This window comes from Triturus cristatus, chromosome 3_1, assembly GCF_964204655.1.
Source record: "Triturus cristatus chromosome 3_1, aTriCri1.1, whole genome shotgun sequence".
Classification (NCBI taxonomy): domain Eukaryota; kingdom Metazoa; phylum Chordata; class Amphibia; order Caudata; family Salamandridae; genus Triturus; species Triturus cristatus.
The window spans coordinates 729,927,995-729,953,110 of NC_140583.1; the positions used below are offsets into that span (position 1 = coordinate 729,927,995).

Genomic DNA, 25,116 nt, shown 5'->3' on the forward strand with positions numbered 1-25,116 from the left:
ACCTTGGCACTAGCCCAGAATAAATTTGTCAGAGCAATCACGAGTCTCCCGCAATCCACTCCACTATTGCCACTCTTTTTAGATCTGGGTTGCTTTCGAATCGAGGATTTAGCTCGCTTTAGACCAATAGCGTTTTGGCGGCGTCTTTCGGTTATTCCTGAGCTTTCCCAATATGCGAAATCCCTTATGGATTTCAGGGGGGTTGGCTGTACTGGGAAGATTAAATGGTTACAGGATGTAAAAAACTCCCTGTGTGGGATGGGGATGAGTGGCCTGTGGACGCATCCCGATGAAAATCCATTTCCGTCCAAAAATGAACTCAAGGCCGCCTATTGGGATATGGTCAAGAACAAGTAGTTTTTCTCTTCCACTAGGTCTACCTTATCCTCGGACTATCTGATGCTCAAACAGGATTTTGTATTTGAAGCATACTGGGATATCATTTCTAGACGGGTGGATTGAAAACTATACCACCAGTTTAGGGTTGGTTCTCTCCCAATCAACGCCTTTTCTTCCAATTGGCGGTTGAATGGGTCTGACCATTGTCCCTTCTGTCCAGCCTCGTTGGAATCCATATCCCATTTCTTGTTGGTGTGCCCGGCTTACAAATCCCCCAGGCTCTAATGGCTCAAACCAATTTGTATGAACATGGGTACTAGATCGGCCATAGTGGCATTAAGCATTTTGCGGACATCTATTGATGTTCCTATAGTTGTAGCTCTGGCTAAATTCCTGAGATGGGCATGGCTTATTCGCTGCAAAAAACTAGGAGAAAAGCAGGCCTAGCTGTAGCCACAACAATGTGTTCTAACTTCAGTACGGTTTTTTTAATTAATTAATTAATTTTTAGCTATATGACTAATTGGTTTTATATTGTATTTTTGTACTTACATGGTTTTATAGTGGTCCTTGGATGTTAATTATTTTCATCTGATATACACACTGTATTAATTACTGATTTGATATTTGGTTTTGATTATTCATATGGCACTGTGTTTTTACTCAAAAAGTCTCTTTTTAGCTTTCTTGTATGAATTGTCTTTCATGATTATTTTAATCGAAATAAAGACTTAATGAAAATGAGAATGGCACATCGTTTTATCAGTAAAACTGCATGTCAGTGGGATTTTTTGGCAATTTGAATGGAAAATGTGCTGTCAGTAATTGACACAGCGCTGCCACAGCATGTTTTAGTAATATTTTTGCAACAGTGGTTCCCAAAATGCCCCCCTGCTTACATACCACACCCTCACCACCTGCGCAAGGCTCATTTGCTATGGTTGTTCTTTGTATGATGCTTGGATTTTTCACAATCCTACCTCTTTAGTGATGTCATTGTCACTTTAGCCAATTTGTTCCAAAATTGTACTTTATAAGCACTTTTGTTTTCATCATTTTCAAAAGTGGTCATGGGTTAGAGGAACCTCCTATCAAAACCTTATTTGAGGAAGGCTCCCTTGCTGAAATTCAGATCGGTTATTACATCTGCCTTTCAGCAGTGCCAGTTGAGGATGTGGGTGGAGCCGATAGAGTAAGAGGGTGGGGCCAGTGGAGGAAGTGGGTGGAGCCAGGAAAGTGGGAGTGGCCTCTTACAAAAATTTGAGCACCTGGACTTAATATTTTACAAATTAAGCACTGGGCTTGTGCAAATTACATCACAAGCTTGTAAGCCACTCGACGGAAGGGATCCGTAGAGTAATGCAAGCCAAGCTAATGTCTACACTCAGCTATGGCCAACCAGCCTTCCCTGGTCTGCTGACCAAAAAATTGGAGGGCCTATACACAATGGCTTACAGAAAAGCTTTCAAGCTCCCATATTCGACTAGGCGTTCACTGATCCGACTAGTGTTTAACATCACAGCAATGGACATTGAATGCAAAAAAGATATAGTCAAATTTCATCACGATGTGTTTAATGCATGCCCGGGCACAATTAGGGCAGCGCTACAGGTAGTCTTTACAGACACTAACAGTCGCTGGGCGAGGTATTTTCTGATGGCCAAAAAAAATTGGGACTGCTAACTGATCTCTTAACAAACACACCATTAACAAAGCTTAGTCTAAAGAACCTGATAAAAAAAAGCGTGGCAAGAACATCTTGAGGCAACAAGACGTTGAACGGATCAGACCTGTTCAGGGTGCAGAAGGTCTTATTAGCTCATATGAAACCACCACATGCCAGCCCTCCCTAAAAGCAGGACTCGGAAGGCAATTCCTACAAAACGTCATGATGGTGAGGCTCTTAACTTTGCCAATACAAGACTATAGAGCTCACTGGAAAAAACGGTTGTCAAGTGGGACTGAATGTTGTCTGTGCCAATACCACACAGAATCCGCGGAACATGTCATCTGCTGTTGCCCAGCTTTGCTGTCCCCAAGGCATTTGTACTTAAGATCCATGCTCACTCGGCACAGCCTAAGAACATGCAAGGAGGCCTTAAGGCACATTTACACCACTATAGTCCCGATGGAGCTGGCACGTATTTGGAAGTTTTATGCGGTTGCTGGAATGACTTTACGATCAGCCCGAGAATTGACAGTTAAATAAATTACGATTCACGGATTACCAGTACTTGCATTCGCTTAGCATCGCACTTTTAATACTATTACTGCCTACACTAATTTTTACTAGTAACAGGATATCCAATAGACTGAGCCCTCCGTGGTGACGTAGCTTTGTATACCCTCTACATGTCAAATCTTTCATGTGTTTTAATTCTAAATGCACCGTTTTCTTTTTTTGCACCAATTTATTTATGTACTGGTACATTGTAGCATCTCTGCATTTTATTCCCCTTTTTAGAGGTTTATCAATTTTACCTTTACCTTTTTAACTTGTATCCATTTGCTCCGCTTTTGTAAAGGATTTTAAGTAATCATACAATAAAGAACTACTTACACATAGTGCCTTCAATCTGTCCCTATTGAATCTCGGCTTAATTCGGGTTTCCTTCTTTGTCTGATAAAATGTTTATAGGAAAACACTATTTACAGAACATTCCTTCCACAAATTTTAGAACACTTCTTAAGAACATATCACAGAACATTTCTACTTTACCCCACCCTGAAAATATCTTAACCCTATCAGTGGCCATTGAAAATCCTTCCGCCGCAAGATATTTAATGACTTTTTGGAGTGCTTTGCTTTCATGTGCTGTAGTTTGTGTAATTGGGATTCTGCTGGAAAACTATATATTTTTATTTTCAGCACTTCTAGTACTATCAATTTATATAAAATATACATTTATATAACAAAACACTCCAAAGACATATGACACAATTCAAGATGGCCGACATATGACTGTGAAAATGTACAAAGTGGTGCTGTGGGTGTCTTGCCAGCAAAAGCACCTCAGTGAGGGCATTAGCTCAAGGCAAGCTACACACCATGAATCTATAAACTGTCCCTATGCAAAACATGTAGTTGAAGGTTTTTAAAGTTCCTGGTTTACCTAGAGGAAAAAAGAGAAAAAGTGTGCCTACAAACTGTGCTTACACTAAATAAGTGAGTCAGTCAAAGGATCTTTATTCGCTACATTTCTGCAGCATGAAAGTAAACATAAGAACACATATACATACATTCATTATCCTTTCCCAACTATACATAACCCTTCCCACCCAAATAAAAAATATGCATCAAATAAAAGAAGGCATAGCGCCAAAGAGATCCTTACAATAAAATGACATAGTTAAGATTTCTCTTTCATAACTCTGGAATACCCAGATAATATACTCCAAGAGAATTTAAATACTATTTCCAACAACACAGCTTTCAGCATATTAAACTTCTTATTAAAAAATCCGCCATATATAAAATGACATTGAATAACGGACTAGAAGGCAATGTAATAGCTGCAGAAACAACAAAGCTGTTCTACATTGTCTAAACTTAAACTGTTTAAAAGGTGGGAAAATAAGATCTCTTCTGGGACCATCATAAAATGTGCAAAAAAAGAGAATATGGAGGTTAGAATGCGTAGATCCACAATCACATGGGCAGTAACTTAAATCTGATAGAGTACTACTGTTTGCTGGAAAACCTACCATAAGAGGTAGGTAATTAAAACGAAATCTAGTGAAAACAAAACGATGTTGCTGGCTTTGATTTGAAAATGGGTGGGATAGCCCACCTTCTTCCATGTATACCAGACTGTGGGAAGTCGCAGATGTTTTGTGTCTATCAGACGCCAGCCTTTTTGCCACAGCCTTGGTTAAGAACAGTTGCTTCAATTTAGTCTTAGTATAACCAGGGCATAAGGTGGGAGAAAGAAATAAGCCAGGAACCCCAATCTCTTCACATATCAACTTCACGTATGCTAGCCATGGTATATTGAGGACTGCATGCAAATTCAGGCAATCCTTTAGGACACAATATAGGGAGCAGCTAATTCATAATGGCAGATGGAATTTACAAAATTTCCGGGAACTGCCAAAAGTTTTTTTTTAAAAACATTTTCTACTAGTTTTAAGTCTTGCACATTAGCCTTACCCCATATGCGTGCCCCATAAGTGGCTATCACCACAGCTTTAGCTGCATAGATTAATATGAGCTCTTTCAGTGATTTAGAGCCTAGTTTTTTACAGAAATTATGCAACCCCAGGGTTGACCTTTTTCACCCTGGTTGTTCTACTAGATATCACCAGTTTCCAGGAATGGCTACTATCAAAAAGGACACCCAAGTATGAAAAGGAAGTAGTCTCACACAACCTGAACTTATTAATAAAGTGTGCCCAAAGACACTGACAATCTAATTAAACATTCACAAGCAGCTCGTCTGGGCCAGGAGCCTTTCCTCTACTACTTTCAATTACTGCCTTTTGTACCTCCTCTAGATTAAAAGTTAAGGGATTTGGGTCAGATTGTGGCTCAGCAAGATCCATGTCAGCAGTCATCAGAGACTTGCTTGAGTACATAGTGGAGAAATGATTCACCAATTTTACTTGATGGACATGACTATCCGTTGTAGGATCTACAGCTTCCCTAAAATAAGGGGCTTTAAACACCCTCCAAAAGGCTGTGCTATCATTCTGAGTACTAGTTATCCGGAGGGTCTCTCACACTTCCTCCTTAATCTGCTTAGTCCTAGCCTCCATAGCCTTCTTAAAAATTGCCTGTGCATTTCTAATAAGGTCTCTATCTCTTGGTTTGGTGCGTAAGGCTATATGCAACTTTGCAAGGGCTTTAGTACGGGTTGAGTCAAACAAGCCCGAGAATATGACTTTACCTAAAGGATTTCAGGTGTCAAGACCTACCTGATCCATGCCATAATACTAACAAATGTCGACTTGATCATAATAAAGTCAGCAACTGGATCCAGACACAATGTGAACTCCTCCTGACTATCATGAAGGACGCTCGTAAGAACATTCAGCTTGTCCACCCTATCCCATTTAATAGTAAAGCCATTATCCCTAGCCAAATCTGAGATGAATCCTTCACTAGAATGAGGTTTTTTTACACCTTCAAACTTCATCCTACAGCATAGCTTAGCATGATCCCTATACCCTGTAAATTTGGACTCAAACTCTATAGCCAATGCAGTCAGCTCCTCAGATTCGAATATAGTCTATAATTAATATGTGTTCAATGCCCATAAAAGTGGGTACAGGGCCAACTACTGGGTCCCTCAGCTCATTAAGGATCATGAGGTTATACTTAATCAGGAAATTGTTTAAAGCATTACCATATGCAATGTGTCTGAAGTGTAGAAATGTATCCTCCTTGTTAACTGTCAAGCCACACACTGATTTTATCAACTTTGGACAATGGCGAGCATTGAGATCCCCCACACAGGGCACCCTTAGAGGTTTGTGGTGATCATTACATATCGTCTCAATACACAAATCTAGATCAACACCCCCTGGGAGCTTGCCCATCAAAACAGTTATTATAATATTTGACTAGTAGTAGATCCCAATGTTTTGAAAAGTCGCACAACAAAATACACTAAATAATATTGGTACAGCCAGGAGATATGAGACAGAGGTTGCCTTGAACCAACTGTACAAAGTGGTGCTGTGGGTCTCCTGCAAGCAAAAGCACCTCAGTGAGGGCATTAGCTCAAGGGAAGCTACAAACCATGAACCTACAAACTGTTCCTAGGCTAAATACGCATAGCTGAAGAATGTGCCCATTCCTGGTCCACATAGAGACTAAACCAATGGGTAGTTAGGGAAAAAGCCCATGGCTCCCCGACCCCATTACCTGTCATTGGCACTCCTTTTGAGAGGGATGGCATTGACATCGTTGGTCTCTTGGACCCCAAGACAGCTTTAGGCAACAGGTTCATCCTGGTCTTGGTTGACCACGCCACCCTTTACCCAGAGGCCATACCTCTGAGGTTGGTTGAATGTACCTGCAGTGGACAGGGCCCTGGTGGGAATTTTTACCCATGTGGGGTTCCCCAAAGAGACAGTGTCTAACAGAGGCACTAACTTCATGTCAGTGTAAATGAAGTTCATGTGGGATCAGTGTGGAGTGACTTACAAGTTCTCCATACTGTGTCACCCCCAAACCAACAGGCTTGTGGAGAGATTTAACAAGACCCTTAAAGGCATGAAAACGGGTCTACCTGTGCCCATGAGGCATAAGTTAGACCTCCTCCTGCCATGCCTGTTTGTCTACAGAGAAGTGCTACAGAAGGGGGTTGGGTTTTGCCCTTTCAAGCTCCTCTATGGACACCCTGTTAGGAGACCTCTCAGCCTTGTGAGAGAGTTGTGGGAGCAGGCTTCTAGGAAACACCCTCATGATGCAGTCAGCTACATGCTGACACTCTGCAACCAGGTGCAGTGCTTCTGGAAAACGGTGGAGAATCTTGAGGCCAGTCAGGAAGGAATGAAACTCTGGTATGACCGGTAGGCCACTCGAGTAGAGTTTCAGTATGGCCATGTATGGGTTATGGAGCATGTGAAGCCCAGAGCTCTCCAGTGTCGCTGGATAGGTCCATATGAGGTGAAGAAGAGGAAAGGGGGGTCCACCTACCTGGTGGTTCTCAAGACCCCTGGAAACACCTTAGGGGTGTACCATATAAACTCCCTCAAACCCCACTTTGAGAGGTCTGAAGTCAACATGCTCCTGGTGACAGAAGAAGGGATGGAAGATGAAAGTGAATGTCTCCCTGAGATCCTGTCTGCTCAAAAGCACAATAGGTCAGTAGAAGGGGTTAACACCTCCACTCTGACGCCAGATAACAGAGTGACTTTCGCCAGTTTTTGGAGCAGTTTTCCTCTCTGTTGTTCCGCTCCCCTGGGCTTACACATTTATGTACCCATGATATAGATACTGGGGCCACTATGCCGGTCAAAAACAAAATGTACAGGCTGTCAGATAAGATGAGGATCAGAATCAAGGAGGAGGTCTCTTACATGCTGAATTCTTCTGGACTTCTGGCACTAGGCATGCTGGGAAAAAATCAAAGGGAGGACACATGGCAGGCTTAAAACTGCTTTCTACCGTTGCTACTGCCTTGTGTTTGATCCTTACAACAGTGCTGGAATTGGAAAAACTTTACTCTGGCAACCAATGAACTAGGGGCCAAGGTGTAGCAAGAAAAATAGGGTAGAGTCACGAGGAGCGGAGACATGAAAAGTAGTCTGATATTGGGGCCCAGGTTTACAAAGATTTCACGCAGTGCAGCACAGCAGAGCAACTGAAGTTGCTGACCTGCAATGCGTGAAAGGGAGAACAGTGCAAGACATATTTTCAAAGATATGGTGCACTTTTTCTCTATTCTAATGTAGACGCACTTGTGGCTGCCTAGATCCAACGCAGGCACCCTTGCATCATGGTGCAAGTGTGCCTGTGTTGTGGTCATGATCGTTTTTGTGCAAGAAGGGAGACCTTCCTGCACAAAAAACTATCCTTTGAGGTTCTTTCCTCTTTTAATGTGTGCTACAGAATGCAGCACATATTCAAGAAGGAAATAACGAGGAGAAATAAAGATATTTATCCTCATTACGTCAGCCTCAGGTAGTTGCATCATTATGGCAAAAGCTCATGTTTACAAGTCTTTGTAAATATGGGTTTGTAACAAAATACACAGGTGGATGGACCCATACAGCACTCATAAATACCTATCTGATGCAAGGGAAGGCAGTGCAAATAGGGAATTGTGTGGCTTTGTAAATCAAAAAATAGATTTGCTTTGTGGCTGTGACAAAAAAGTGATGCAACCCAGACTCAAAATCTTAGTGAATCTAGGCCTCAACTTCTACATTTTTTAAAATACTGCCACAAAGAAATGGACAAGAAGAAATATGGCAGTAAATCTGTGCTGGCTTAATTGGTTGTAAATGCTGTATTTTAAAATATTGTATGGGGTTAGGGCACCTAATGCAGATATCTTTGTGTGTTATTATATTATTATACGCGAAGTACTCCCCATTAGCAACTCAAAATGAGATTGCGAGTTGTATTTGAACAGACCTAGAGTTCCCAGATGTTGAGGTCCCTAAATGAAGTCAGGATAGAACACCACTACTAAGGGGGGAAGGAGGCAACTCCTTTTGTTTTATATTCCCTCACACACCCTAGTGGTGTCATGCTTCATCATTGGGACACCTCGACGCCTACAAGTCGAGGTGGGCTCGACCATATCTCAGGGAGCTCTTAAGAAGATGTTTTTGGCCAGGGGGATAAAGATTAAAAACCCACAGCAGTTCCCAGTATCCCTTTTATTCTTGGAACTGCCAGGGGTGATAATAAAATAAAGTTTAAAGGTCAGTTGGGATATTATGGTCCTAAGACCCTATAGCCAACATGTTTCAGTCCTGCTAAGCCCCATGAAGGGTGCTGGACTTTCTTCTAATGCCCCCTGAAACCCCAAGCAGTGGAACCACCTCCGAACAGGTTGATACGAGGGGCAGGACCCTTGATGGCTGTTTGACTACTGGGCTACCCCGTAGATGGTAGTTTTCCACTTGGAGTCGATACCCCTCTCAAAACGGGATGGAGTGACATACAAGACTAATCAGTCTACTTGAATTGATAAGGAGCATTAGTTGCCCTTATCCCCAATAGTGCAGGGAAATCTTCTGCCCTACCCATTCCAGGAGGCATTATTTTCCGCCCTGAAGAACGTCCAGCACCCTTCATGGGGCTTAGCAGGACTGAAACATGTTGGCTATAGGGTCTTAGGACCATAATATCCCAACTGACCCTTAAACTTTATTTTATTATCACCCCTGGCAGTTCCAAGAATAAAAGGGATACTGGGAACTGCTGTGGGTTTTTAATCTTTATCCCCTTGGCCAAAAACATCTTCTTAAGAGCTCCCTGAGATATGGTCGAGCCAACCTCGACTTGTAGGCGTCGAGGTGTCCCAATGATGAAGCATGACACCACTAGGGTGTGTGAGGGAATATAAAACAAAAGGAGTTGCCTCCTTCCCCACTTAGTAGTGGTGTTCTATCCTGACTTCATTTAGGGACCTCAACATCTGGGAACTCTAGGTCTGTTCAAATACAACTCGCAATCTCATTTTGAGTTGCTAATGGGGAGTACTTCTGGTATAATAGTGTAAAACCTGGGAGGGTGTACTCCTCCTTTTAGTTCCTCTCAGCCCCCCTGTCAGTTTGGAACCCCTTCCTACTTACGTTTGTGCTTAAAACGATATCTTTGTGTGCCCAGAAAATGTCAGAGAATAAAAATAATGGTAAGATAACTCTGGTGTTTAAGCATATGCTGGAGAGATCTAGATCTGTGTTTGTATAGGCACAATTTTGACTAAAAGTAAAATACAGGGTTTCTGTTCCTCCTGCAAAGCACTTGGTATAAAATGCAGATTATAGATTTTTATTTTATGTAGATAGATAAGTGGATTACTGCTTTTAACACGGAGATACTTTTGTTACTTGCAGTTCATAAATTGCTGTTCTTCTAATATAGCAGGATGATCCATGAAGGATGATGTGGGACTCCTACACCTTGCAAAGTGAGACATGAAGGACAATATGTGACTCTGACACCTTACAACCCTAATTGTTTTAAGTAACACACCCTGTACATTGATTAACACACTAGTATGATTAATTGTCCTGAACTGTTCCCAGCAGGGACAAGACTGATTTGCCTATGGCTGGGTCCAAATTGAGGAGGCATGGAGGGAGAAAAAAGATAAACTGGGATGTGGTCACGAGAGATTGCCAGTGGCCAAGATTAATTCAAGCATTCCATCCATCACCTTGTTTTTGATGTGGTTTGTTTTGTGCCCAGCTGGAATCTAAAATATGAAAGCTCCTTCACCGCCTCAGAACAGAGCAGGCAACATACAGGCACTGCTGTATGTGTCCCAGTGCCGAAAAATCACGCCAGGACACGTTCAGCATATTTTACTTGGGGCCATCTTCTTGTGGGGGCGGGGCAGTGTCCACCCTGTGAATAGTGGGTGGACGCAGCCTACCCAAGTGCACCCCTCGACTTGTGCTCAGACCTATTCTATTGCCTGTCTTGGCAGCTCAGAGGTTGATGTGCTAATTATCCTCAGCTAAGCAGCTGTCCTCTTCCTGTTCCCTTCTTGGCAATCTCCAAGCAGGTGCTGGATCGCTACATTACCGTGTATGAAGCTGGACATCATCAGTGTTGCAACACAAACTGGCAGCACGCAGGCTGCAGCAGAGCGTTCCTGCAGTGCCCCTGTCATAAGCCTTACACTTATGGGTTGATGCCATACCTCTAACCCCTTCGCTCCATCCCACAGCTGACCTACTCACTGGACTACATGCGATCCATCCCATAAGCCTAATTGCAGAATTGTCTCTACACTGACCTGTTTACGTGACTCTTCTGTTCTTGGGTGAGTTGCCGTCTGCTTCAACTACAGAGAGCAGAGCTCTACTTTTCCCAGCATGTGTAGCTCCTTCAGTTCAGGGTCTTGCATTGTGTGAATTGTAGGTTTGATTTTATAATGGGGTGAGCTAAACTAGTTTCCAAATGCAAAAAAAATATAATTCTGGACTGGGTGAGCCTCTCACACATAGAAGAACTCCTCGTAAAAGCCTTTGAAGCGCATGGTCTAGCAAAGACTCGGTGACGCTTATGGGGTACTACAGAACCCCTCACCCGGCATGACATTAAGAGGCACGCTCCATGACACTGGCCGTTCTCCTTGCTGCTGAGTGCCCCAAGTCATGCGACTCCATCTGCCAGTCCTGTTTCTTTTAGCCAACACCTTTCTGCATTATGTTTTTTTAATATATTTTAAGATAGACGCACAGACAGATTACCCCGGTGCTACAAGACGAGAAGCTTATCCAGGTCCAGGACAATCTATCTGTGCGTAACTGTCAAAGACTTGGGGCACAGGTAAGCTGGAGCACCGAGCCGGGGACTTGTTTTCCGGAGGCGGGGCAGCAAATGTGTTTCTTCCGGTGCAGCAGTAGGAAGGTTTCTTCCGGTGCAGCAAGGTTTCTTCGACAATGGGTGGGGCATCTTTGGCAGGGCGGGTCGCTGGATCTAACCAATCGCAAGGCATACTGGCAAGAATAGCTCCAAAGACGATCTTAGTACGGCTCTTTAGACTGTCAATCATTGTGGAACAGCTTTTGCCAGTAAACCTCTCCCTGGGATTCGCATATCACAGCCGGGAGCGGAATAGTAGCTGGTGGTGGTGTCTGCTGGCAGACGGGAGGTAAGGTTTATTTACTTAGAAGGACATGCCATCGGTTTCTTGAGGGTTGGCGTGTATTCAAGGGGGAGTTAAGGTTTTCTTTTAAAATAAGATGCCTCGATATTTTTTAGCCAAAGAAAAAGTATCCTAACACGCACAGCTGGCGATCCTAGTGCTCTAAATATTAGAGTAAAGCAGTGGTTCTCAGACTTTTTAGAACCACGACACACTTTTTAGTACGGCAAACTTTCGCGATCCACCTAACTTTAATTGACATGATGCTGGCGATTTTACATGTAAGCAAAGCATCGTGTGGTAGCACGTTGTCATTTACATACGGCACATCTCCCATTGAAATGGTAACTACATTTCTACAGACATACAGTTTTACTGATGACACTATATTGCACGTGAATACTAATTTGTGGCGTGAATACTAATGTCTGGAATTCGGATTTCAGTGAATGTATATTGTGCATCACCAAAAACAGTGTCTTGATTTGTTCTGATCCTGTTCAAATCTTAAGAATTACAAACAAATGTGTTTAATTGTTGCTTTCCTTACTGCAGAATGTGCACAGTTCATTTGCAGGTATTAACATTTTGTTGTGCATTACGAATAATGACATCCTACAGCCTTTCCTTTCACACTTGATGAACCTTTCAATACTGTCCCATAATTCGCTGTACATTTTTTTCTCTGACTGCAAAGTGATGAGTGTAAATACCAGTCTCCTTGTTAAAAAAAACATAAGCAGCAGAAGACATAACTTGACATTTGAACTCTGTCTTTGAAGTGCAGCAGATGTGACAAGATAAATACAGAATTTAAAGGTATCTTTATTTATTGCTTTGTTTCACCGCCCCCCACCCACAATTGGCTTGCGGCCTACAGTTTAGGAAATGCTGGCCTAAAGCCTTCTCAAGATGTCGCACTATGTGTTCGCTGTAGCCGTGATGGGAGGTGCTGGGGGACACGGTTTGAGCTTTATAGATCAGAGGACCAACTAGGGAGCATAATCACTCCGATCAACTGTTTTAGGCAGAGACCACAACTTGTTTCAAACTTGTGCGCCATACTCGCACGTTGTAGTTTGGATCAACCCCATCGCTCACTATGGACTAAGTGTGACGCCTGGTGAGTAGGGATTTAAATTCAACTCTATTCGTGTTTCTGTTGTGTTCAGAGCAGTTCCCAGAACTGTAGAGGCTTCACGAAGCAATCCCACCTCATGGAAGCTATCCTACAGATTCCTTCAGTCGCAACAATGTTATTGCGTTTTACATACATTTTTTTTTTTTCTTTTCTTTTTTTAAGCATTTCTTTTTTCTGAGATCACTTTCCATGTCTAGTCTTGACTCCACCTCATGCCTCCTTCATCTACCATCATACGCCCCCTTCCTCTTTATCTCAAACTTGCGATTTCTTTTTTTCCCTCCTTTTCGGTCTTTCTCTCTCTTCTTCTGGGCCGAAGTCTAATAATGGAAAAATATGTCTTGGTCCCCAAAAGAGGTTGGTGGCCCCACCTTCAACCACAGACTCAGTTTAAGCATGGCTAACAATTACTGTACTCAGTTCGAGGTATCATATACAAACGTCTTCATGCATATGGAACAGATAAACACATAGGTAGTAGTAGAGGAAGTTCACTTCGCAAATGCACATCCCCATAGGTACCCAGAATTGGTGTAGTACATGCAGCTAGCTACCATTTGTTTTTGATAGCTCACCTGAAGGCATGGTCGAGAAAGTGTTCGATGTGGCGAAAGTTTTACGATGGAATATGCTATCTTGACCAATGTAAAGTACTCATTTTGTCTCTAATGGCTTTTTCTTTGTGAAGAAGGCTTTTCCTTTGTGAAGTAGAACACTACAGTGGTTGATAGATGGCGCAAGAGATGTTTTATCAGAGGACAGGAACTTTAAATGGATTTATTTGAAAAGTGTTCTAATTGATTTATTGAAAGAGGAGAATTGGCAGTTTGGGTGTTTTCTTTAATAGCTTTTCATTCATGCTTTTAATTTAGTCAACAGCACTATAGGCTGAGTTGTGCCAATCTTTTTCCACACTTGCAATACCTTCTTAGCGTGCATTGGGGGGTTTGGAACACCCAATTCACCTACACCGTGTCCATATGTTTCATGTTCCTATGCCCTGTTCTTTTTGCAGTATGATTCCCAATGTTTAAATAAAGATACGTGCAGCATAGTCACATGGTAAATATATCTATTTTAAGCTTTTATTTATTTATTGTTTGGTATTGTGTGATGTTCCAATTGTATTAGCTTTGAACATTTTAAAACTGAGGTTGGTGGAGACTAATTGGAGGATGCAATGATCTGTGAGATAACACCGCTTTAAAAACCCACATTATTCTGGCGTTGTGGAAAATTTTGTAAATACTTTTTTTTATCCTAACATTGATAAACGTAATAAAAGCAGAACGAGGCACATTTCCTTGGTAGTAAAATTGTGGCATTAATGCTGATTAATATTTGGTGCTTGTATAGTTCTGTTTCTGCAAGTTCTTCCACTTACAAGTATACACATGTTGATTTATCTGTGTCCACATCTCTAATTATAAATTAAAACCTCCCTAAAATTCAAAAAGCTCCTGGATTATTTGCATTAATCCAGCATGAGTTAATATTTATTTATATTGTTAATCCTTCATGCTTCCGCATGCAGTTTTTTTTGGATAATTGTATTGGCATTTTTTAAATCAACAAAGTAAACACAGCACCAATTTTACATATCAAATATTACAGTACAGTTACAAGTGAGCTCCCTTTTCTGTTCACGTGAGGTGTGAGTCCACCTGTGCAGCGGATAATCAGTCCAATGGTGCCATCCATTTGCCACATATACGCTCCTGCTTAGCTGGGCACCCTCTTGCTTCGTAGATGTCTTTTTCTTGGATGGTGCACCAATCTACACCCTTGCGCCATTTAGCTAAGGAGGGAGATGCTGAGTCCTTCCAGGCCGCTGCTATGTCTCTCTTGGCTATGAGAATGGCTGTTCGTATGATTAATTTATCGGCCTGGGAATCATCTAGTCCCTCCTCCACCCCCAGGAGAAGGGCACGTGGGTTGAGGGGGACCTCCCATCCCAATACGCCACTTAACTCCGTCACAATGGACGCCCAATATTTAGAGAGGATAGTACAGGATCAGACCATGTGATAGAAGTCAGCTGTTTCTCCTTTACAGCGCAGACATTGTGGGGTTGGGAGGAAGCCTGCTCTAGTCGCACTGGGGTTAGATATGCACAGTGAAGGTAGTAGATCTGAATGAGGCAGAGCCTAGCAGATATAGTGAGTGTCCTAGGGGCCTTCAGGGCATCTCTCCAATCTTCCTCTTCGAGAGGATCATGCCAACGATCCCAACGGGCTTTCAGGGTTCTATTGTCGATGGGGTATTGTTAATCGGGGAGCTGTAAATTTGGGATATTCCTCCCCCCCCCCCCCTCTCCTCCCTTTCCTAAGTTCCCCCTAAGAAGTTTGGCCTCTATGCATGCAGTTTATAAACACAGGTGTTGTGAACATACCAGCTGCTGTGCAAAGTGTGAACATTTGAGGGAAGAATCCAGTGAGGAACATGGAGAAGAAATATGAGGACATGTGACAAAGCAAACCAACATCTAGAGAATTCTAATGCTAGATACAGAGTAGTGTTGATTTGAGTTGTAGGGGGTTAGCTGGCACAACGATTTAGGCAACTTGCTGCAGGCGGTGTAAGTGGTAGGAGTTGTACAGATATGGGAGGGAAAGACCTGTTTATAAGAAGCGCTATAGTGATACTGATTGAGGGGTCCTCGCAGATAAGAAATATCAGAATGTTTGGGCGATGTAGTGGAAGTCTGTGTCAGGCTAAGTGGCAAGTAAGACATTTCCCAGGGATGCCAGTGGAGCAAGAGGTGTGGTTAAAGTGGTACATCGAGAGTACAAATAAGGACCTTACAGAATGATGCAATTCATATGGGAAATATGGAGGCCCTTTGTGCAGTAGATTATGCATAGCAGATTCAGTATGGAGGTTGATTGGAAAGGACAAGGTTGATCTTGTGGCTAAGAGTATTTGACGTCCGGGCTAAGTAGCATGGAGTGCTGCAGGTTTGGTAGAGTAGGAGAAGATGTAGTATGAAATTGTGAAATGTGGCAATCTGGTGTTCTATGTTGGTTGGAAGGGGAAAGGTGGGAGAGTGGCATATATCCACTGGACCGGCTAAGGGCCTGTGGGATTCAAGGAAAGGCGCTTAAAATCCTTCACGCCTTCCTTTCCGGCAGGACGCAGAAGGTGGCACTAGGTGATTTTGAATCAGACCCATTCGTGCTCCCCTGTGGAGTTCCTCAGGGGTCTTCCCTGAGCCCTACTCTTTTTAACGTATATGTCTCTACCCTGGCACCTATTATTAGATCCTTTGGCTTCAACTTAACATCGTACGCAGATGACACTCAGATAGTGGTATCACTGATGCCGGGGGAAACAGACAGCACGGCAGAAAGGTTCAGAGGCTGCATGCGGGAAGTCAGTAACTGGATGGCGGAAAACTGTCTTAAATTAAATACAGCTAAAACAGAGGTGTTACTCTTTGGATCCAGAGACAACTTCTGGTCTCCACGCTGGTGGCCGGAGGAAATGGGCTCCCCCCCAATTCCGGTCTCGAAGGTTAGAAACCTGGGCGTACTAATGGACGATTCACTGTCCTTTAGGCCTCATGTCAATGCTCTCACCTCAGCTACCCATTTCGTCCTAAAAACGATCCGGAAAGTGCTGCCGTTTCTGGCCAACGAGTACAAGAAGACAGTGGTGACCGGACTAGTGATGCCCCGTCTGGACTATTGCAACAGCCTTCTGCTGAATGCCCAAAAGGGGCTCCTCAACAGGCTCCAAATTCTGCAAAATGCAGCAGCTCGTCTGATTACAGACACACCCAAATTTGCCTCGGTATCGCGAGATTTGGCGAAGCTGCACTGGCTACCTGTTCGCAAAAGAATTACTTTTGAATCGTTATGCGTAACATTTAAAGCTTTGCATGGCTTAGGGCCCCGTTGCATGACCCAACTTTTCCAATGGCATAGACTGACTAGATTGCTGAGGTCTGCTGAACAGAGCCTGGTAGTTGTCCCCAGAGTTAGGAAGGCTCGGTGGGGAGGTAGGAGTTTCTCTCTGGGCGCAGCAAAGGCATGGAACGCACTGCCACTCAACATCAGACAACTCCCCGACCTCCTGTCTTTCAGGAGAGCACTCAAGACGTGGCTCTTCACACAGTAATCCTTCTGCCCTCACACCTTGGCAATCAGCGCCAGGACACCTCAGGGTAATAGTGCGCTCTATAAATGTGAAAAATAAATAAATAAATAAATTGTGAATATAAAGGTTGGTATAGTTGAAGAGGTTGAGAACCAGAGTAGGGCATCAATTTGAACTTTGTTTTTATGCCCTGTGACGATGGAAGTAGTAAAGTACTAATTTTCATTCTTAATGGTATGGTTATCATATGGCTGTTAATAAACGGTGAATGGAATAAATATCACAGACTTTGTTTTAAATATACACTGGTCCAAAAAATGCATGTCTGCGACTGAAAGTTATAGCATCTTCTAATTATTTGAAGTTTTGGGCACTGCTGTTTTTCGTCGCATTGTAAATCTTCAGCTACACATTTCAATGTGTGCTGGGCAGAGGATGTGTGTTCAGTCCACTCAACGTTGGGGGAGCACGAGGCTTGGTGTTCATAGGCTGCCAAGAATGGATGGATGGGTACTACTCCTATTTGCTGCAGGCAAATTTTGGGCAGATAATCAACATTCCTGGGCCCACATCCTCATCTAAGATCCTTTTTTGGAGTTCTTGGAGGCATACTTACCTTCCAGAACAGATGGCTGTTACTTTTGTGTTCCTGGATAGCGCTGTATTATTTCCCAGTGTTGTTGGTCGCCCTAGCCGAAGTGGCCACCATGGTTTGATCGGTCATTAGTAAGCGTACTGCTGGTTTGAGACTCAATACGTACTTGGGAATAGACTTCATGCAGTGGGTTTGAAAGTAGGACTATATCGGTTTTTTGTTTTATATATTGTTATAATCAGGATATATGGTTAAAGAGTGCACCTCTCATTGTTGTGATCTGCAGGTTGTTAATGTTTTTTTTCCTTTACGCTTAAGAACTGAACCTGCTGCTACCGTCAAAAATGCTGCTGTTGAAAGAATGGTCTCTGCATATGAATGTTATTACCTAATACAGGATTGTACATTCTGTGGCACAATGAAAATGAATCTAATTGGTTAAAAAAAGAACACGGAAATATATGGTTCATAAAAAAATGTCTGGAAAATAGTGAAGTAAACAGATATGGTGGAAGTGATACAGGATTAGACCCTACACAATAATATAACCGAAGGCGATCCAGTGACTGTACAAAACAGAAACACAAGACGATAGTTAATCTTTGTTTAACCCATTCAGCGCGGCGTGGATTTCCGCGCCACGCTGAAGGTTCTGAGCGCGGGCGGGGCCATGACGGAACGGTTCCGTCATAAGCACAGCCCAACCGACGTGCATGACGGAACCGTTCCGTCATGCGCGTCGAAGGGGTTAAAACCAATTACAAATCGGGAAAATAAGAGTCTCAGCTGTTGCCAAAAGTTGCAGCTTACTTTTGAGGCTTTTGCAGCCTGGACAACTTTGAGCACTTTTTCTTGTGTCCTTTGTGCTTGCTTTGCACACAGTCATTATGCAAAGTTGACGTGGGAGGAGAGGCTGAGGAACTTATCTCTTACATTTTTCCATGGAATCGAGACTACCCCTGCTTGAAGGTACACGTTTTCCTCTTCGGGTTCCGCGTGGGACTCCACATTAGCTTTGCCTCATGCTGGCATCATCGGTTGCCTGGCTCCCTGCCCCTGCAGGTACTCGACGCTCTCCGTCTGGTTTTTCCTGCAGATTGGCCTTGGAAAGGCGTGGTTGGCACTGGGTTAGAAGCAGATACTGCTGTGCCGATTTAATTTTTAAGGCCAGTGCAGTCTAAGGGAAACCTGCACATGCTGTAGCTGGGTTAGTGTAAACAGACTCCCGAAGGGCCCTCTGGTAGCAGTTGATCGCCCTGGAACTGCTTACTTTCTTGTCATTTTAAGGGATGTGCTGCAAATTTACTGTGTTCCCCAAAGAGCAAAGCATGGAGAGTTTAGAATAAAACAGACTTCTTTAAACGCTGGAAACACTTCCTGGGATTAACCTAATGCCGAATAGCCTTAGAGTTGTGCCATTCTTGTATTGTCTTACCCTCGACCTTAATTTATTTGTATATTTATTTACTGATTATAGTGTTTTTATCCAAATAATTTGACAAACTACCTTAATGGTACAGGTGAAGGAGAGCTGCATAAAGCTTTGAAATAGGATTAATTCTTAACGTTTTAAAAAAAACTTGATCATACAGAAAGTGGAAGCTCTTTCCATAAATTGGAGCCAATAGTGCATAAGAACAGAAATGACACAACGTGCAGGGAGGATCTGGCGCAGTGAGAAGACAGAGGCAGAAAGCATAAAAGCACGTGGCGAGAGGGAAACAAGGAGATGAGTAAGCAGCATGGAAGGGGTAGAGATGCGCACAGCGAGAAAGCAAAACGAAAACTGGGAGAAGGTTTCGGGGGTGAGCCCAGAAGCACACGGCAAGACAGAACAATCTGAAGATCGGAGTCGACGGCAAAGAAGCACAGACAAAGCAACACGGAGAAGGGAGTAAAGAAGTACACAGTGACGGAGCAAAGCGGAGATGGATGGGAGAAGCACATAAAGAGGCAGAGCCACATGGAGACGTGGGGAGGTCGAGAAGCACATGAAGAAGATAGTTGGAGAATACACGCACTCTCGTAGAGTGCTTCTCCAAAGAGTAAAAAGTAGCACCAAAAACAACTAGCAGAGTAAGGACACAGTAAAGCATCCAGTCTGAAAACTCAGATTGAAGAGGCAAAAGCAAAAGAAGTTGGAGGACACGGAAAGGATGATGTTACATGTGTGGAAGAACTTGCAGCAAAGAATAAAATTAGAGTTTATTAGGATTGAGTTTAAGAAAATGTGGTGGCATTTGGTATTCAGTTGCAGAAAGATTAAACTAAGACTGACACAATGACAAATTCCTATGCCTATTCCCATCACCAGCGCTTGAAATGTATGAAAAGGATATGCAGATCCATTTTCCTCTATCTGACTGTTTTACCCTCTGTCTCTCAGTGCTTCTCTTTCACTGAGTCTCACTCTTTATCAATCCTGTTTCACTTATGCACTTCCCTGTAGTTATTTCTAGGCTTGCGCAGGGAACTCCGCTTTGTTCGCGGAGGTTTCTGCACTCCGCAGAGCTCGCGGAGTGCAGAAGCTCCTGCGTAGCGCAGCAACGTTTTTTTTCCCCCGCTCGCCAACGGAAAGTTTGCTTCATCATGGGGCCGCATCAGACGTTCAGGTGCAGACCAACACACTGGACGGAGCGCAAATTATTTTCGTTTGTATGAAGATTAGTGGTGAGGGTACAGAAAATGTGAAGAAAACAAACAATCCTTACTAGAAGGTATAAAGGAAAATATATATTCTCCCTTGAAACGGGACCAAAGAGTGCAGACTTGCGCAATTAAAACTACCTAAGAGGAAACCATCATCTCTCTTTATTCATGTAACCCCATGGTAGGATTAAAAATCAAAGATCGGGATAATCAGGGGAGGTAAAGACCCCTATATCCCTGCTGCGTTTACCAACATATTTCAGCCACTTATTTCACGCCCAACAGGGTCGCTCTGGCATTCGTCAGGGTGTTAGTCCCACTTTGAATGGTCTTAGCCCCTTATTGGGAATTGTTTACCTTACTTCATCAAATCGGACAGTGCCGCCACCACGTGTACTCTGGAAAATTTCCGAGAGGAAACACTTTTAAGGGTTTACTAGCAATTCTCTAAACCCGGGACCTTTGTGGGACCGTGGTCTTGTAGTCACACTTACTCCAAAGAACCACACGTTCTCGGTTCCTCACCCCAGTCCACCGTCGATGTCTGCACTCTTTGGTCCCTCTTTGGTCCCGTTTCAAGGGAGAATATATATTTTCCTTTATACCTTCTAGTAAAGTTTGTTTTTTTTTTTTTTTTTCTTCACATTTTCTGTACCCTCACCACGAATCTTCATAAAAACGAAAATTATTTGCGCTCCGTCCAGTGTGTTGGTCTGTACCTGGACGTCTGATGCGGCCCTATGATGAAGCATGACACTGCAAAGTGTGTGAGGGCAGTATTAAGACAAGTGTTGTCCTTTTCCATCAAGTATCCACTCACATCCTCCTGAAAATTCCACTCCTGACCACCATGTGCTCTAGCCCCCGTACACTAACTCGCATGGCTTAAACCCCTCCCAAGAGGCGAGTCCCCTCCCCCTCCCATAGACCTTACCTACTGTGTCCCTCGTAGCCTTCAAACTCACCAGTGACAACCTGTTTGGTGCCTTAAAAGGTTGCAGTTTATTAAAAACATAGGTTATACATATTGCAATCTTCATGGTCATGCATAACAACCCACTAACACATTTATTGTCCTTGCAATTATAGTTCCTTAGTCCGTTCTTGTTTATCTGAGGAGGGGCCCAAAATACCTGTGCCGCTGCCTTCACAGTGCTAGGCTTCAACTTGCTACCGACTGCTACTCTGCTTGAGCGATGGGGGAGTATGTGCCTTGTGGGGCCAGTCGCTCCCTTCTTAACCTCCATCGCGGCTTGGAAGCTCGCCCCCTGATTGGGGGGGCCGAGCCTGCCCTATGGCGACCAATAACGGTCGCCCCATGTTCGCAGGCTTGCACACCCAGGGTGGGGGTGGGGGACGTGGGGACGGGGCATCTTCCCACCTCTGGGTGATGTTTGTCCCGGGCCCCCATCGGGTCCGGCTTCGCCTTCCCCGGCCCGGGCTCCAGTTCTGCACACTTCCAGCCGTAAGTCTTACCGCGCCTTCCAACACACTAACAATCCCAACAGATTCGACAACGAGGTGCTCCCTTTTACACCAGGCCTGGTTTCCTCACTCTCTCCTACTGACCTACCGAAATACTCTGTATCTTTTTGCCCACATTGACCTTGTCCTTAACCATAGAGTTTGATACTTTTCCACCTTACTCTTCATCCAAAGCTCAACCTATGACTTCCTTTAATCTCCCTTATTAAGTCTCAACCACAATGGTACAAGTTTTGAAGAAGGGTTCCTCCCTCTTAATACATCAAACGGCGTTCTATCCGTTACAGGGGGCAGTGTCTTCCTATATGATAACATACTTTGTAGAGCTTTCTTCCATGACAACCCAGGTTAAGTGCAAATTGTATTACATCTCTGACTCGCTCAACCTGGCCATTACTTTCGGTATAATACAATGACGCCCTCACATTCTTGATCCCACACCGTTCTAGGAACTATTGCATTTTACCAGACGTGAGCTGCACACCGTTATCAGATACGAACATTTCTGGTACTTGTTCCCTTGAAAAACAAGCATTGGCATAGCTAAATAGGTCTTGTCTTTGGGACCGCAGAAGTGTTTAGTTATCCAGCACAATATCCTTGGTGCAACAACATCAAGTGTTGCATGGCTAATCACTTATAAGGTCCCAAAGGCAAGACCTATTGGCAATGCCAATGCTTGTTTCTCTTGCTCTTTCGCATTGCTTTTTAAGTCTCGCCTGCTGACCTCTGGGAGGAATACTGTTTACTACTTCACTGATAGGCTTTTAGGTTATTTGAGGCCTATATGTTCTTTTGCTCCTGCACTGGTCTACATCATTATTACATGCCTATATGTTTTTTTAATGCTTATGCTCCCTTGCTCATCTTATAGCAACACGACTAGACTAGGCACACACTGCTTCCTAAATTGGCACTCCCTATAGTAACTACCTCTGAACGTAATATATATGCTGAACATATACCCATTGTATACCCTGTCGTATATCTCTGATTATTTCATGTAACTGTGTCTACTCCATATGTAACTCACTCAGCCAAGATTGCTTATGGTACAATTCTGTGTTTATTGTTACACTGTATTTTCTGTTACTTCATGTAAGTGTTACTATCTATATGTAACCTGGGTAACTGTCTCTCTGCCAAATATATAAAGCGCTCTGATGCCTTCGCTCGAGTTTGCGCTCTACAAAACTCCATAAATAAATATGAAAGGCTTGGAGCTTGTCCATTGCTTACCATTGGTTGGCATCATCGTCACTCTTTGCTGCCTCCTAATTTGCAAGTGCATGCTGGGCGTTGCTTCTTTTTCTTTCTGTGGAAAATGGCCCAAGCATAGATTGGTTAATCTTAATTAGCATCCATCTGCTGCTTTGCTCTGTGATTGAGGTACTGTTTCTTATTCCCCTCCCACTCCACTTGGCCGTCTCCTATTTCCCTCTCCCAACCACCCCTTCTCCGGGTTGCTTCTTCCCTCTCCCACCCACCCCCTCTCCGGGTTGTTTGTCCCACCCTTTAATAATTGCATTTATATAGCACGAGTCTTTTAAGCGCTATAGTTAAATTCAGTGGCAACTCAGGCAACAGTCCATACCACAAAATTCCACTCCACACAATTACATTACACTCCACTCCATTCCTCTTGACTCCACGCAATTCCACTCCATACAATTCCATTCCAAGCCACACAGTTCCATTCCACACATTTTCCTCTCTACATCACTCCATGTCCCACAGTTCCTCTCCACATAATTCCACTCAGCTCCACATCAAACATTTCCACTCCACGGCACACAAGTCAACTCCATGTGACACAATTGTACTCCACTCATACAATTCTACGGTACACCATTCTACTCTACTCATTGCCACTCAATTACACTCCATGCTACACAATTCCACTTCACTCAATACAGTTCCACCCAATACCACACAATTCCACTCTATACAATGCCACTCATCACTACAGCACACAGTTCCACACTATTCCCCACCACCGCCCCTTCTCCGTGTTGCCTGTTCGCCCGCCCCTTCTCCGTGTTGCCTGTTCGCCCGCCCCTTCTCCGTGTTGCCTGTTCGCCCGCCCCTAATCCGTGCTGCTTGTTTGCCCGCCCCTTCTCCGTGCTGCTTGTTCGCCCGCCCCTTCTCTGTGCTGCTTGTTCGCCCGCCCCTTCTCTGTGCTGCTTGTTCGCCCGCCCCTTCTCTGTGCTGCTTGTTCGCCCGCCCCTTCTCTGTGCTGCTTGTTCGCCCGCCCCTTCTCTGTGCTGCTTGTTCGCCCGCCCCTTCTCTGTGCTGCTTGTTCGCCCGCCCCTTCTCTGTGCTGCTTGTTCCCAGCCTTCCTACCTGCCCCCATCTCCGTGTTGTTTGTCCTTCTCCCCCCCTATTAAAAAAGATTTTAATAGGATAATAACAAATGGGAACATTTTACTTGGTGATGGGCAAACGATAAATGTTTTCGCTGAAACCCAATTTCCACATCTTATTTTCAATATGCTATATAGTTTTCTGTGTAAAATGGCATGTTACTGGGAAAGATTGTGGCCATTTCAGTGGAAAATGTGCTGTTTGTAAATGACAGTCTGCTATCACGTCATGCTTTAGTAATATCTTTATTACAAGTGAGTTTTTAAACATGAACTGAGAAACATTCCTGCCCCGCCCAGATGAGAATGCTAATTGTGACCCAATAGGCAAGTCAGGCGTTATTTGTACCCTATATGTGGGCTAGATTCTTATAAAACATGGAGCAAACATTCAAACTATTTAGCCAAACAAAAGACTATTTTTGTACAGTAGAGATGATGAACTCGCATATTTTTGAAGGTGCTCTCGACTCATATGTGATAAACTAAAAAGGCAGCTCTGTAAAATAAAATATATGCCTAGGATCATACTATTTGAAACCAGTTTTCGGGTCAAGTACATTACAGTTAGGTTGAGTAGATTATTATTATTATTATTTTTTTTTTTTTGAAAAAAGTTTTATTGTGCAGAGAAAAGGTTACAAGCACGGGCCTACAACCGCCAGGGCCGGCTGCTAGTAGTTAAAGTGGTCAAGCAGATCAAAAAACAATGACTGGCCCACAGGGGCTCCGCTATATCACAGTAGATCAGACTGCACATAAGGGAAGTCAGGATACACACTTTTAATATAAATAACAACAAAAATAAAGAAAAACAAAAAGCAAGGCGAAACGACTTGAAATGGGCGTCGAAACACAGCCGGGGGAGTCCACACCCGACCACCCGAGGGCGGTCAATAAAAGAAGGCCTGAGAGGGAGGGGGGGGCCACGGGAGAACCAAATCTGTATTCCGAAGTACGAGATAAGCAAGGAACCCTCAAGGATCAGGGGGACGAGGCAACCCCAGACGTATCCACCAGGGGGGGAGCACAGATAGACCCGCGATACACGTTCCACTGCTCCCAAATTCTACCCCAAGCCCCCGGTTTACCACGAGCCACATACAGTTTTCTCCCTGAACATGCACCAGTCCATGTTCTCCTTCCATACGGACACGGTGGGAG

General features: G+C 43.7%; 1 protein-coding gene and 1 long non-coding RNA gene across 2 annotated transcripts in view; one reads left to right on the plus strand and one right to left on the minus strand.

Moving 5' to 3' along the window:
* Positions 1 to 25,116, minus strand: part of LOC146860885 (uncharacterized) — a 260,095-nt gene that overhangs the window by 213,031 nt on the left and 21,948 nt on the right. Inside the window, exon 2 of the long non-coding RNA XR_014978885.1 lies at positions 22,829 to 22,904. This is a non-coding gene — a long non-coding RNA (uncharacterized LOC146860885). The remainder of the gene's footprint in view (positions 1 to 22,828; positions 22,905 to 25,116) is intronic.
* Positions 11,463 to 25,116, plus strand: part of CD151 (CD151 molecule (Raph blood group)) — a 177,222-nt gene continuing 163,568 nt past the window's right edge. The window contains exon 1 of the mRNA XM_085644883.1: positions 11,463 to 11,627. The gene's annotated coding sequence lies outside the window, so the exon portion shown is untranslated. The remainder of the gene's footprint in view (positions 11,628 to 25,116) is intronic.